The sequence below is a fragment of the Eumetopias jubatus genome, unplaced genomic scaffold (assembly GCF_037043125.1).
Source record: "Eumetopias jubatus isolate StellerSeaLion01/CBP00866 unplaced genomic scaffold, mEumJub1_p1.0 scaffold_14, whole genome shotgun sequence".
Lineage (NCBI taxonomy): Eukaryota > Metazoa > Chordata > Mammalia > Carnivora > Otariidae > Eumetopias > Eumetopias jubatus.
In genome coordinates this window covers 44,987,033-44,999,668 of record NW_028274820.1, presented here as the reverse complement: position 1 = coordinate 44,999,668, position 12,636 = coordinate 44,987,033, and positions in this window count along the sequence as shown.

The following is a 12,636-nucleotide window of genomic DNA, read 5'->3' as shown; positions in this document are numbered from 1 at the left end:
TAGTGACTCTTTTAGTTTAACTTTTCTTTTACTGAGTTATAAGTTAAGTTTTAGAATTTTATTTCCAGCTAAGAAAAAAAAATTGGAAAATCTTTTCTTCTAACAGAGCCCCTTAAATATTTCACCTGGAGATTTTATCCTTGTTCATGAACCTAACTCTTCCCAACTCAACTATATTTTGAGATATGTGATACCCATATTGGAGTCTCTTTAAATGCTAGAAGTTCATCACAGTCAAAATATACTTTTCCCTTTTCACAGTATTATTTGCGTATTCACCTTATATTACTACTTGAAACTGATGATGTCTTTAAATGAGGTTGAAATCAGCCAAATTTCACCTATTAAATTCTTTTTAGATATGGTCTTTCTATATATATACTATTACTTACATATAACATTCTGTCAATTATGTATGAAATGTACACTATATCTGAAAATGCAGACATTCATATGGCAAAGAGCCATACGAATTTCAAAACTACATTTCAAAACTATAACAAAAAATATTTTATATCCACTTAATTAAAATGTAAATAGGGAAGCAAAAGACCAAGAGAGCAATTTATTTCATCATGTCTTCCTGAATAATATAAAAATAAGGCACAAAACAATGCCATTTTAATGCTAAAATCCTTTGATCTGAACTGACTGTTAATATCAAACAAAATTTTTGAACAGGGATAAAACATGGTTAATTTCAAAGATATATTTCAGATATATATATTGATACTGATATTGATACTGATATAGCATATAAATCTCAGGTAAAGGTGACAAGAGCCTAGAAGCCATTCGTACAGGCTGGTTGGTTTTGACAAGGTGACTCAGAACAACCTTTGAAGTTCCATGAAGCCACATAAAGGGCTGACCCTGGAAACATAGGTTTGTGGGGAGCCAAGACAAGGAATTGGTTAGGCCTCTCTTTCCTACTGAAATCTTTCCAGCTGGAAATTTGTTACATATTGAACTTATCTATTGGCTTTCACTAGCAAAAAGAATTTTACAGTTTAAAAGGGTTTGAAAGCCATGGATGCAACCTCTTATTTCCCCTTCACTGTTAGAGATTAAGGACCTCTTCACACAAGTGAGTTACAGAGCCAAGCATAGAGGATAGTCTGCTAACAAATAATGCTGTGCTCTTCTATCCCAATTAATGATAACTGTGTTATATATATAAAATTACTGTTTTTTCATGTGTTTTCCCTGGAATATGAACAAATTCCATGGAGTCTCAGGATACAAGGATTTTAGATCAGAAAAGGATTTTTGAAATTAAGTCCAAGGTCCCTTGTCTGGCGGGAATCCTTATAATACCAGGAAAAGGAGACACAATTCATATTAATATATCCAGGACAGGGATCCTGATAACTCCTCAAATAACATTTCATTCCTGGGCAGTTCTTAATAATATAAACTACTTTTCAATGTCAGTTAAACCCTCATTCCTTTACAATCAACCTATTAAACTTCATCTTTCTCTTTAAGATTGCAAAGAATAAATCCTAACCATTTCCCATATTGTGGTTTGGATTGGCCATTTACATGAATGTAGAAATGTGCTGATGAGTTGGCATTCTGCTAGTTTTTTTTGCTCACACTTTTGGTTGTGGGAGATGAGAGACTTCCCTAGAGAGGGCTGCGTGAGAAGTGGTATCCCCATGGTAGATCCGTCAGGTAGAACTGGTTGATGATGATGAATGACATGTAATAATGATAAAGAGGAGAGTGAACACTGAAGACTTGCTGTGTTCTAAGTTCCCTACATATATTTACTTATTTAACCTCCACAATACCCTGTGAGTGAATACTATTGTTATTCTAATTTATGGCTGATAAATGAAGTTGCCCAAATTCATGGAACTAGTAATTCATGATGGAGCATGGATTTGGAGAGTCCAGAGGGCATGCTGGATAGGGTCAAGGAGCAATGGGAAAAGGCAAGGAAGTGGCAGATGAGTAAGATGGTGATTAGTGATATAAAGTGCAGAGTCACCTTGCTTTGGAGAGAAGAGAACCTGTAGTCAGAGCTTACTGCTTATAGGGTACAGAGAGAACACTGTTTTTACCAGGGGCTCTTGTGTGTTATATTATTCATCTTTCTTGACAATGAAATGTGACTTCTAAACATTTCCCCTATGGCAATAAGCTCTAAACAATGGTTCTTACTCATTTTGGATCATGGACTCTTGTTGAAGAGGATGAAAACTTTTCACTTTCTTTGGAGGGAGAAAAGACTCATAGACAAAAATACAGATAGAAAATATTTATTTTCCCAAAGTACAGAACTGAGGAAGGCATATGATTTTGGAAGGGCCCTATAGGGAAGTAGGGCCTGGATGCTATTTCCCAGGGATCTTTATAGGACAAGGAGAGACCTATAGGATAAACACAGCTATGGAGAAGTCAAAATGTATGGATATTAACTGTGAGAGCAAAGAAGGATGTAAATCAAATCCAGGAAATCTTATGAGCTGCTGGTTCGTGACTTCACAAATTATGCTACATCCATAACACTCATGATACATTTGATGTCACTGGAAGGTGTTTCTCATGGAGGCAAGTGAGAGAGGCAGAGCTATACCCCTGATCCAAAGGATTCCAGATCAAATAGAAAGAAGCACAAGGAAGGCAACACACAGGGTGAGGGGACTTATCAGTGCTCCAAGCCCTGAATTTGGAGTTTTGGGTATAAGTTCCCTAGCCTCTAAGGGCAGGGAAGATCCACAATAACACTGATGCTACATGCATGTACTGGTGAGACTTTTCCCCTGTAACTTCTAGGGCTTCTCAGACTCTCTGAAGCACTCCACGTGCTTTAGTCCTTGAACTGCAAAAAAATGTTTCTCTAATATGAAGCTGGCTTCAAATGACAAAAATGTGACCCTAATCAATCACCAGCTGCCTTTCTACTGTACAGAAATCCGAGGATATCTGAGTTTCCTTTTGTATGTCCCTGTTTTTCCTTCATGCATCACTGAAGACTGAACGAGTTCATTATTGAAGCCACTGCTTATGGAGACTCAGGGCACTGATATGTCTTAAGTGTCATGTCAGTTCTCTGCTTTCACTTTTCTGTTCCGTTTGACATGGTACCTGCGCCAGCAGTGTTCTGTGGGAAGTTTGAAAGTTAGGCTGCCTCTACTGCCCAAAGGAATGCAAAGCCCCAGCACACACAGGAATCAGTCCAGCTTTCTCCATGGTAGAAGGCCAGTGTTAATTCATAGGCCTTTGCCTGCCTGATTTTGCTGAAGAAACAGAAATCCTCAGGAATAACTCTGTGATATCACTGACTTCAACTGGTTTTGAAGAAACAGTGGCTGCCAAGACATTTTTGAGTTTGTCAGAACTGAAGCCTACATATATTTTCCTTTTTGTTGCCCAGAGAGCTAGAACATTCTTGCCAGAAAGGAATAGGGATCGAAATATGTAGACATCTGGACAATATCTTTGGCATTCATCAAATGCCTTTCTCATTTTTCTCTCTCTTAAGGGACAGACAATGCAAAGGTCAAACAAGGAAAAGGACTTAGGCAGAATTGGGAAGAACTGTTTACTTGTGTCAGTTTTAGTTAAATATTGAGATCTAGGTACTTGGAATATAAAAGTGAATATGCTACTCTTACTGTCCTCACAAGGTTCGCATTATAGCTATGAATATAGGTACAAAGATAGAAGCATGTTGAAAGTGGAAAAAAATATGCTACTTATTTAAAAAATGACATTTCCTTGCACATGTATAATTTACCTGACCATGCATACATGAACTAAGTATTTAACACAAGTATTTAAGAAATAATTAGCAGGGGTCCCTGGGTGGCTCAGTCAGTTAAGTGTTTGCCTTTGGCTCAGGTTATGATCCCAGGGTCCTGGGACCGAGTCCCATGTCAGGCTCCCGGCTCAGCGGGGAGCCTGCTTCTCCCTCTCTCTCTGACCCTCCTCCCTGCTTGTGCTCTCTCTCTCTCTCTCTCTCTCTCTCTCCCTCTCAAATAAATAAATAAAAATATTTATTTTTTGAGGTAATGGTAGCTTTATTGGGATAATAATTTCACAATATATGTGTGTGTGTGTATATATATATATACACACATATATATACAGTGCCCCTTAAATATGTACAGTTTTTATTTGTCAGTTACATCTTAACAAAGCTGTAAAAAAGAAAAATATTTTCAGATAAAGAATATTTCTAACTGCTGAGTTCTGGGGAGCATACTTTGAGAATTTTTGCTCAAGACTTATGTGACATAAGTAAACTCCAATTTGTTTAAGGCATAGTTAGGTTTTAAAATACAAGATAACTTGTATCTCTAGTTTTCAAGCCATCTTGTACAGGCTTGCCAAAAAGTCAGGAGTTAGAGAATAAAAATCTTTAAAAAATAAAAAATAACATAATAAACTATTTGTCAGCTAATAAGCCTAGTAAAACCCTAGATTCTTGAGTTCATTTGACTTGCTCCCTCCAATTTCAGCTTGGTTTTGAAATTTCTGATATTACCCCAGTGAGGTGAGTTGAGAACTGAAAAGCATTAGTTAGTCTAGAAGTGCCCAACTGTGGTAGATAGAATTCTAAAATGGCCCCTAATAACCCATGCCCTTGAATAATCCACTTTCCTTGAGTGTGCATGGAATCTGTGAATATAATGAGGTTCTACTCTCACGATTATGTTTTATTACATAGCAAATGTGACAGGATTTTTGCAGATATAATTAAGGTTCATAATCAGTGGATTGTCTCTTTTGATTCACTCAAAATCCACTGATTTTATATTATTATACTGAGTGAGCCTGACCTAACTAGATGAGTCCTTTAAGAGAGGGTCTAGAGCCTTCCTTGAGTTCAGAGAGATTCTTTTGCTGATCATGAAAAGGAAACTAACATGTGGTAAGAAGATGTCATTCTATTATTCATTCTGTAACCATGCCTATGCTCTGTACTATGCCCTCTCCCGGGTTGTAGGACACAAAAATGAGTAAGACATAGCATTTGCTTTTAGAGAGGTCTCACCTTAGTGTGAGAGAGAAAATGCACAAACACTTGCAGTATTAGATAAATGGCATTTGAGAAGTTGGCAGAAGATGATAGTGAACCAGAGCACATGGAGTACTTTCTTCTCCCCAGGTACCAAAATCTGTCCCAAGAGAAGTCAGCTGCCTCTTAAGCTGAGTCCTAAGGATAAGCAGGACTTGCCTCATGGATGAGGAGCTGGGAGAGGGAAGGGCATTGCTATTAGAGTTAAATGAATAGCCAAAGAGCAGAGGTAAATGGAAGGTAACAGAATGTCCACAGGGAGCAGCAAGAGATGAGGCTGAAAAACAGGCAAGGTAATGGAACAAACAGTTCTTTATGCTCTACCAAGAATTTTATACTGTATTGCATAGGCAACGGGAATTACTGAAGGCATGTGATAAAATTTATACCTTTAAAAATATTCTGAATAAAAACGTGGAAGATGGTTGGGAGGGAAAAAGGAAGAGTGAAGAAGGAGGCCAGTTATTAGATTCTCCCCACTGTCTAAGTAAGCAAAAAAGAAGAAAAAAGAAAAAGATTCGCTCTAAGACAGTAGTAATAGTGGTGTGGATAGAGAAGAAATGATAGATTTATTGTGGAGATATTTAAGAAATGGAACTGGCAGGCTTTGGTGTCTGTATGTCAGATGGAGAATTTGAAGTTGAGGTAGGTTTTTGACTCTGCTGGGTCCATTTAAGTGTACCCAACATAGAGGGAGAAATTGGATTGTAACTAGAGTATAGCTGGAGGAAGGGGGAGGATATAATATTTATTTTAGGATATACTTCCTTTCAGTTGTGGTGAGGTCTAGTAGACATTTTGGTCTATAGCACCTGTAGCATTAGAGAAGGGTTGGACGTGGAGATGAAGAGTTAGAAGTCATCAGCATTTCCATCCCTAGTTGATGCTCTGTGTGTAGATTAAATCACTGTGAATTTGTGTATAGAATAAGGACAGAAGGGTGTGAGGAACAAATCCTGGAGCATGTCAGCATTTAAAGGGAAGGTGGTGTAAAAATAGCTGAATATGTAAACCAAATATCAACTATCAGAAATATAGAGTAGTTGTAAGGGTCAGGTGAAAGCCAAAAAAAAGAGACAGTTGCAGAATGGGAGAAATGATAAACTTTTACATATGCTTCAGAGAGTTTGATTAAGGTAACTAAAAGATGCCCACTGATTTTGAGTTCAGGGGTAGTAATTGGCATTTTAACTTTTCCTTCTGGCCTCACTTCTCCTTTGCAGCATTAGTACTCAGGTTTTGTTTCGGGGAAACTTGACCTTGACCTCCACTATAGTTCATGTGCGTTGGGTAAAGCTGTCTCTACCCTTGCAGTGGAGGTGAAACACATGACCGAAATGAAGCCAGCAACACATTCTAGCCTCCTGGTCATTGAGATCGGTTTAGGGAAGGCATATAACACAAGTTAGGCTAAACAGAGCCAATAGGATAAAATTTCTTGGACTTTGTTTTTGTTTTTACTATAAGATTAAAAGGTATTTCACCTTCTAGGTCTGTGTGAATCAGAGTAGACTGAGGCTGCTTCTGCCATATTGTGACTATGTTCATCCTGGAAATGGGACAGTGCTGAGGAAGTGACTTGAGAAATAGGGAGAAGCCACAATCTGGCTTGAAACTAAACCCAGCCCTATATTGTTCAGTTATGGGCTCTGAAATATTTCTTATAAACCCATGAAGCAGGCCAGGGTGTTGGTTCCTTTAGTATCAGTACACCTTCAATGTGCTGATTTTAAATTTCTTAAATTCATTAATTCAAGAAACATATATTGAGATTCCACGCCATGCTGTGTACTTTTCTAGGCTAGAAATGGGGAGTACAGCAGTAAATAAGCAAGACAATATCTTTATTCCCTTAGAACATGCATTTTAATGGGAGATACAGAAATCAGTGTAAGTAAACACATACATCTACATATAATTCAGATAATACTGCTAGGAAGAAAATTGGGAAGAATAAAAAAAGAGTGATTTTGTGTTCCTATTTGAAGTGGAAAAGATAGGGAGGACAGGGGAGTGAAATCCTTCGTATCACGTCAGTGAAAGGGAATATTTTTTTCGAAAAAACTAAAGGGTTGAAACTCATTCAACAATCCCTTGATCTTCAGAGAAGGTTTTTTTTTCCTTCCCTCCTTCCTATCCGATACTCACAGGAAAACGTAAAGTACTATCAGTGCTTCTTTTGCAAATCTCAGGCCCAATTTTTTAAAAAAAATCTTTATGTAGTATGAATTGCATCTGAAGGAATAAAATATAAAGGAATTGGTTGAGGCCATTCTGGGTCCTACAACCTTAAATGGTGAACACAATATTAGTCTCCAAAAAGATGACCTGAATTGGACAGACTTTGGAATGAGATGCTGTGTGAAAAGTGAATATTCAATCACAGGTTACAGTTGTTGCTTTTGAATGTGTTTCTTTAAAGCTGGGTTGTAGGATGAGTTGCCATAGGCTTACAGGGAAGGGGTTGTCTTGGCAAGGGAACAGACCCTAAGCTGTGTCCTTTTCATCCGTCTTTAAAATTAAAGTGAGGTTCAGCAGATACCTTGAGGAAACATATTAAATTGCAGATTTTGCAGTTTTGTTGTGCCTGCAATTTCCCAATGTTGCTAGTGAGAAGCTGAGAAGGCCCTTAAAAGCCTTTGTGCTTGGCACCTGCAGAAATCTAATTTCTGATGAATAGGGCCCTAATTGGGTCAATTATTCTATTATACTACACAAGAGTACTTCAAACTGCTGCTTCAGTAAAGAGAGAGCTTTAGTCTCCCCATTGGTGTTCTCCAATTTGAACAGAACTCAGAATCCTGCATTTAACTTTTCCTTTCCCAGTGTCGATTTTGTCCTTCCAATTTCCGTTTATCACATGTGAGTCAACTCTGAATAGAAGTGAAACCACTTTTTCACCTTTTGAGACCATGGGTAAGATTACAAAAAAAATTTCTGACTCCTTTAAAAACCATTTCTCAGGGCATCTGCATGGCTCAGTCGTTAAGTGTCTGCCTTCGGCTCAGGCCATGATCCCAGGGTCCCGGGATCGAGCCCCGCATCGGGCTCCCTGCTCAGCAGGAAGCCTGTTTCTCCCTCTCCCACCCTGCTTGTGTTCCCTCTCTAGCTGTGTCTCTGTCTATCAAATAAATAAATTAAAAACTCTTAAAAAATTAAAAAAAAAACACTGTTTCTCATACATTTGCAAATATATGAGGCAGGTACTTCAGTGAGGCTTATTCAAGGGGAATATTTTTTTGATTAATTGTTATTATTTTTGGAAGGGGAAGAACAGAGAGGAGTCTGCATTTTATCTGTGGATTATATGACACTTTTGCACATTTATAAGGCTTTAATTTCAATTTTATTTTCTTACTATTTCGAAGGATTGCACCAGTTGCTTTTTCAGAATCACGCGTAACATGTGAATTAGAAAGGAAAACAATATATGGTAGCTGACACATGATGACACTTATAGACTCATTATTTTAATGAGATTGATTTCATAGACATTTCCTTTATGCTAAATGTTCTGCTTTGTAACTTAGGAAAGAAGCTTCTTTAATTGGAAGGAATACTTTCACTCGTGAGTTGATCTGTAGTTCAGACTTGACTTGGGAGAACATGGAATTATGCCACCACCCGCCGTATATTGAAACTAGTGCTCTGCAGTAACTAGCCTATGAAGAAGCTTTTGCTTTGGCACGGGTAAAGCAGAAGCGGGCATTGTCTTAACTTTTGTAAGAAGCCAAAGATACGTATATCACTTTGAAACATTGAATTCAATAAACATACTTAAGTAGACATTCTCTAAGAAACTCCAAGCTTAGTGTCTGGGACAAAACTGATTTTTTTAAACATTTTCTTGAGCTGTGCAAGGTACTGGGTACTGGTGTTGGCATATCAAGAAATACAACAGTGAAAAAATGAGCAAAGCACAGTCTTGGTTTTCAAGTAGCATGTAGTCTAAAAGGGAGACGAAAAACTGCATGCTTGATTGAAATATAATGTTTTCTGTAATGAGTGTCATTAGAGGGTTGCAAAGTACTATGAAAGCTTAAAAGCATGTGTGTGTGTGTTTCCATTTGGTAGCATCGTGGCATATTCATTTTGTAATTTTTGAGTAGATACATGCATGTCTGGACTTACAGGTACCAATTCTGTAACTTTTCTAAGGTATGCTTGATACTTCCCACACACTACACTGGAATTGATTTGTTTCTGCTTGCTCTGAAAACCCATGCATCTAGTAAGAGATATGGTTTGATTGATTTTATGGTGAGTCAGAGGGAGGAAAAATTAGTATGCTGCTTTTTCTGGTTTCTTTCAAGAGGAGCTTGAAAGAAGTTATATGCTTACTATTTTATAGGAATTCTCCATGGATTAATTTCTCTCATAGAGGCAGTACCATTTTGGTTAACTCTTTTTCTTCCTCAAAGAAATTTTGAAAGTTGTAAGTTTTTATTTTTAAGCCTTTCCCATTGATCTTAATTAAAATCTGGCATATTCTCATAAACATACTGACCTCTTTATTCCTCAGGTAAAACAATATTTTAACTGTGTTTTGTCCTTTTCTCTATTATCATGTATGTTTCTTTGTTATGTCTATAATTGTTTAGTTTCGCAACTCCTCTAAAAGGTTAGTTTTTCAGAGAAGTTCCATTACCTAATTGGTCATAAGTTTAAGCAGGGACGTTTGGCAAATATTTGTCGTATCTCCGATCAAGATAAATTGTAGGGATTATTTATGACAACAGTTGTTAGAGTATATGAAGTATTCTACATGAATTACCTCCATCCTTATAGATTTTTGAAAGAGGTATTATAGTCCCCAATTTAAAGATGAAACTGAGGCCCAGATTAACTTGTTCAAATTCATACAGTTAATACACAACAGTGTTCTGAGCCCAAACCCTTGTGTTTTCACCATTCTACTCAGCTTTAGTCCCTAAGTTACTCCTTAATATTATAACTGTTTGTGGAATCACACAGTTTCAGAAAGTTAGAAATGCTCTGCTAAGAATGTCCCTTTGAATATTCATCCCACAAACTTAGAGTCAGTTACGTAAAGATTAACTTCCCCCATCATTTTTAAAGCTCATCCTTCAGTGTTGTTCCCAGAGGAAGTGGAACAGATAAGGCTTTGATCATTAAATATGTTGCTTTGAAGATATGAAGAAGGATAACTCCTTTGGGCAAAGAACTCCCACAGTTCTGGATGTAGCTGAGCAGATTTGTCCGACACACTGTAGATCTAGACTTCTACTGCACACTTCAAATGAGATCCCCATCAGTCATCTCTGATGCCTTTAGGCCGTCAGTTAGTGAGTGGTTATGTATGAGAAGAAATAGTCTCTGCCCTCAGGGAGCTCTTAATCTCTGAGGTGAGGCCAGGTGTGCTCACCAGTAGTTAGAAGGCAAGATGTAAAAGATGATTTAAGAGACAAACAAGACTGATGTGAACTATGACAAGCAGGAAAAAGGATCACAGACTGGATGTTCCCTAAATGTTTTTGACTATTAATGAACGAGGGTGGGGTGTCCCAGCATACAATGTAGCACCTGGCACATAGGACATGCACTATATAAAATTAGTACCAATAACTAATTTTAACCCATTCTTGTGCCCATAGTGTCTAGGAAAGTGAGGAGGGATGATCTTCTAGTCAGTAATTCGTGCACACAGTATCCAGTCAGATGCAAAATGGAACCTTCCCTCCCATGCCAAGGGCCAGTAGTCATATAGAGTCCATCTCAGATAAGCATCCAGGAGATTCCTTCACACTCCAGGATCCCTTCCTCCTTTTCTATCAGATTCCTTGGTCTCTTCTCTCTCCAGTACCCTCCTCTATAATGGAAGGACAGGGGCATCACATACTTGTGCCCGGCCTTTATCCTAAGGGGGCCTTAAATTTTTCCAGTTCTCCAGAATGGAACATCCCAAAAGGTCAATAAAATTTTCTCTTGCCTATTACTTACCACCTTTCAAAGCATAACTCAAGTGTGCTGTTATGGGAATAAAGTCTTTGTTATTATTTTACTTAGGTTAGTAAGATCTCTCCACTGGGAGGGAAGAAATAAAAGGCCTGGGAAGTGTGTGTGACATGGACAGTGGGAGGCAGGGGGAGGACACGCTTCCTGATCCCCTTGAATGAATGAGCAGTGGTAGAGGATTCCTTGGCAGAATAGAAGGGAAGAGATTCTTGGGGACTTATAGCACATGGGGCATATTTGGTGAAGGGCACTATCATTCTACTGGAATCTAGGGTACATGTAGTAATGCACTTGAGTTGTGAGAAAGAAAAGCATCTCCCTCGCCATCTGCAGTAGAAGCCTTGATGTCCTGCACCAAATCTGCTCCATCCAACTCTCAGCTCCCCTGCTGCTGCAGAAGACCATTCTGAGAGGAAGTGACAGCTTTCATTCCAGGCACCCTCTGCCTGGAGGCTTTCTCAGGGGCCAGGGGAGCTTCCTCAGCCCAGGTTCAGACAGCCAGAAACTAGCCGGGGGAGGGAGGTATTTAATTTTGAGGTCAACTCTCAGCCAGTGCAAAACAGAATTTGATGGCTAACCGCCCCATATTCTACCGGTGATGAAGAAATTCTGAGGGTGATTTATATGATTTCTTAGTGTGCTTAGAGGGTTGAACCCTGTAGCATGATTGTAAACATATCCTTTATTGTCTCTTTTCCCATTCTGGCTTTACCTCCCCATGCCTCACTTGTGTTTTCTTCAGCTAAATTCTTCCTTAAGACCTCCTTTGGGGGTAACCAAAGCTGAGACGCCATTCTAAAACTTATCTCCATATTCACCAAGTCTTTCCTATCCTTTCCCTTTCCAGAAAACAAAAGAATATTATTTTTTTCTAAAATCATACCTTTTTTTTGTTTTCTGTTTCTCTCCCAACATTATGATCCCATTTCTTTATTAAATTTGTAATTTTCTCTTTGCTAGTTTCTTATTTTTTACAAAACCTCAAACTATACCTAAGCAAGAAAAGTAGAAGGAAATAAACAAAGAAAAACAGACTCCTACTTTGGTTCTGTCCACCCCAAAAGCTTCACTTTTTTCCTTCTCATCTTCTTCTGGTATCTTGAAGGAGCAGTTTACAAAATCTGTCTCAAGTCTTTAACTACCAATTTGCTTCTTGATTTCCAATAACTAACAGTCCCCACAACCAAATGAACATGTTCTTTCTTTCTTTCTTTCTTTTTTTTTTTTGAAGTTACTACCAATAACTGCCGAACTGGAAAATCTAACTGCCTCTCAAATGTCATCTCATGTCATTTCTTAGTATCATATGGTGCTGTTGAACATCCTTTCTTCCTGAACTGTTTTCCTTTGCTAACATCACATCCATTAATCTTTCTTGGTATTTTCCTTCCTCTCATTTCTTCCGATAATCTCTGCTTAGTGATTTCAATCCTTCCAATGTCTTTATCCTACTATCAATGATTTACAATGTCTTCACTCTTGACAATTGGGTTCTCCAGATGAATTTTCTGAAATGGATTTTTTTTTATCTTCCTTCCACCCCCAAACTGGTCCATTCTTGTGGTTCCTATATTAGTTGGTAACATCACTATTGACCACGCTCACCAAACCAGCAACTTTTGGTATCT